The sequence below is a fragment of the Somniosus microcephalus genome, unplaced genomic scaffold (genome assembly GCF_052327205.1).
Source record: "Somniosus microcephalus isolate GS21.2 unplaced genomic scaffold, FLI_Smic_1.0 unresolved_chr2, whole genome shotgun sequence".
Lineage (NCBI taxonomy): Eukaryota > Metazoa > Chordata > Chondrichthyes > Squaliformes > Somniosidae > Somniosus > Somniosus microcephalus.
The window spans coordinates 48,754,968-48,758,568 of NW_028225180.1; the positions used below are offsets into that span (position 1 = coordinate 48,754,968).

A 3,601-nucleotide genomic window follows, 5' to 3' on the forward strand; every position below is an offset into this window, starting at 1 on the left:
GGCCAGAGATTAACTAATAAATGTAAGCGATTTAGAACTAAAGGTACGAAAAACCTCTTTACATGGTGAGTTGTGAGACTGAATATAACGGAGGAAGAAGTTACATCAATATTGAAGATTACTTTGCAAATGTGGCTGAATATAAATAGGTTGAAGGGATGTTGAGAACGTGTAGGTGAAGTGATTGGAACTATTGGCTCGGCTGGAGAGTAAATGCCAACAAGGACTGGTTTGGTGGAAAATGGACTGTTATAACATTCCAACATTGTGATGACCAGTTGAGATTTTCAGTAAATATCTGTAAACAAAGATGTCTAATGCCACATTGACAAGTCAAGTTCCTACTGTCTCCATCATTAGACACTGGTCAGGAGACAGGGCCCCGTTCCATTGGTTCTGGAGACAATGGGGATGGAGTCTGATGGGGAGCCCAGCGCCTGCAATATTCACACCGAAATTACACAATTACAGATAACCAGCATTGTAAAACATTGGCCCAGAAATTCGGGTCGGCGGCTTCCCGTGGGTGCAAGCCTCCGACCTGCACATATCTTGCGCGCTAGCTGTTGAGCTGTAGGCCCACGTGGAATTGCAATCCTGGGCCTCCTCCAACTGCCCGCGCGCAGTGCTTGCGTATCCCAGGGGCACAGTTAGTTCAATGCGTCCCCTGGGATCACGTGGGCAATGGAGAGCCAATGGTAGCAGGGAATGCTTTATTCATAATTTTGACAGGAAGACCTGTCAAACCTATAAATACCATAAGCCCCAAAACATCACTAAAACTTCAAATACATTTTTAAAATTCACATTTTTATAATAATAACTATAAATGACATGAAGTAACTATTTTAAACAATAATTTACATTTTTGAAAAAGTTAATTACATTTCCTTACGGGGCTAAAAATAAACATACCTTTCTTTAATGTACTTACAAATAATAAACCTGTGGAAAAAATGTTTAATTTTAATTAATTCACCACTTACCTTGTTAAAATCAGGCCTTGCGCCTGCTTTTTACATGTCTAACCTCTGCAGACTTACCTACCCGGCGAAACCTGGAAAAAAAAGGTAAGTTCGAAGCGCATGCGCAGCCTTCCCCCCGCCCCGCGCATGCGTTCTGCCTCTTAACCCCTTCTTTCAGGGGAACTGAAGTGCCGCTTTACCGCGCATGCGCTGTGCATGCACAAAACCAGCACTTTCGTTGGGCCTACGCGTGATTACCCCGTGCTTAGTCACCCGTGGAGACCCGAATTTCTGGCCATTGTTTCTATATTAAAGGAAACTGTATCTGTTAATTAAACAAGGTGTCTCATTCCAGTGCCTACGTTGTGAGGCAATTAACGCTGATGCGCACGTTCCACTCCACTGCTGAAGCTCAATCATGACCGTTCTCTTTGAATCTTGAGCGGGAAGGGCGCTGTTTCAGCAGGAAACGGTTATGTTCACCCGGGGAATGCATGACACATAAAACACACGGCACAAAGTGGGAGAAGTGATTTCTGATACCTGTTCAATTTCAAAACAACAATCTGCTTTCGACCGAACAGAAAGGCAGACATTCTAAAATAGAACACGAGCTATAATTTAACTCTAGTTTGGACAGGAAGCTTTGGTTTGACTTTTCATTTTTTTAACCAATATCTGAATAAATGCCCAAGGAGATTTCACCAGCTTCTTCAGCTCTTCCCTGAATTTAGTTTGTGTAGCTGCATAAATACACGTGTTTGTACAGGAACTCAAATACATGAGCAGATATCCGGTGTCAGAGGCGATGTAAGCAGGGGCTGCATAATCGCCTCGGTGATGCACGGCCAGGTTGTTAAGTATAAAACTTACGGCAGACGTCAGCCACAACAATACAAAACTGGCCGATACAGTGAACAGTAAAATGATGGATTTCCTTCAGTTCTCCATCTCTGGATCGCTCTGATTCTCACTGCTGTGACCCCGGAGTTCCCTGCGGGCTCTACTAGCCACTAAAATACGCCTGATTGTCAAACAATTAAGCAATAATATCAAAACAAAAGGAAGCCACGTAATGAAAATATTTTCCAAGCGGTAGTAAGCTACACCTGCAGGCGATGAGAAAAAGGCCGCACTGGGGTGGAAACCCCAGGTAACATTGCTGATTATTTGTTTGTGTTCAAAGGCAAACCAATAGGGGATGTTCTCTAAATAAACCAGGACAGAGACCGTTGTTATAACCGCGGCCGCAGTTCTCACGGTGCAATACTTTGTTTTATACTTCTGACAACATATAGCAATAAAACGGTCAAATGTGAAGGAGACGGTAAACCACACCGACATATCCAGGTTGGTGCAAGACATGTACATCACGAACTTACAAACGGATGTGTAGGACAGGAATGAATATGGGAACTGTATACTCAAAATGTTATATACGATTACATTGACGATCATGACCAGTAGATCTGCTGTTGCCATGGCCACCATGTAGACCGAGATACATTTGGAAAGGCCGCATTTTCCTCTGGAGAGAATCACCATTGTCAATAGGTTCGCTGTAAGAAAGAGGGACAAGGGTAAGTAATGGGGACACGCGGATAAATCTTACATCGTATTGTCAGGAGATGAACCGATGTGTTCCTCCTGAAGGTTATGCACACGTTATTATACAGACGAATATTGACAATAGCCCTTTTCAAACGAAAGTAATCGTTAAACACTCGATATCGAGGGGCTGAGAAGGCGCCGTCCTTCCAGCACACTTCAGTCAGACTGTGTCAAGCCGGTGGGTGGAGGTTGGTGCTCGGAGGGCGCTCATATTCAGTATCGGCAATGGTAACGGATAGCGACCCCAACACCACCGACAGCCTGGCACTAATGGCTCAACGGAGGGGAATTATGATTTTGGGCGACAGTATAAAACGGGCGACTCCGGATCAGCCCAACATGATCCATCTCTTCCGAATGAAGCTCCATCGCTATCGCCACTGACACTATATTCATGCCTGAAAACAGAAAATGGTGGAAATACTCAGCAGGAGAAGCATCATCTGTGGTGAGGGAAACAACGTTTACGTTTCCTGTTGAAACCTTTCGTTAGAAAACCATTGAGGTTCCGTTCAGCCTTTAACGGTGCGGTCCAGGTCAAGCTGCAATACCTCACAGGGACAGCACTGTTACAGATTAAAGTCCCTTAAAGGGGAACCTTGGATGGTTCTATAACTTGTTAATTTTCACAGTCAATAAACAAACGGATTCGCTTAAATACATCCAAACACATATTCCATTGCAGTGTGGTGCGCTGAACCCATCCCGCCATGAGGCTGGTACCATGTGATGCACCGAGCCAATTTGATGAGTTACTACAGCGGCCCCAGTGAGCAATCGATGGAATTTTACATTTAATCTCATCGGTTTACTTGACGAGGGGGATTTCGGGAGCGGCATCAGATGTCAGTTGTATTCAATATAATTTACAAATAATTACTGAAAAGATATGAATTCAAATAATACATTCAGCTGAGCCACAAACATTCGATGCAGGTCGAAACTCTGCGTTTTTTCTATTTCTAATGGCCCCGAGGGAGCTGCTCGGTAACAGAGCGGGAGCTGGTGGAGCCGCGAACGTTCTT

General features: G+C 44.2%; 1 pseudogene; it reads right to left on the bottom strand.

Moving 5' to 3' along the window:
- Positions 1–1,592: 1,592 nt before the first annotated feature.
- Positions 1,593–2,456, bottom strand: LOC147092610 (putative G protein-coupled receptor 139; annotated as a pseudogene).
- Positions 2,457–3,601: the final 1,145 nt, after the last annotated feature.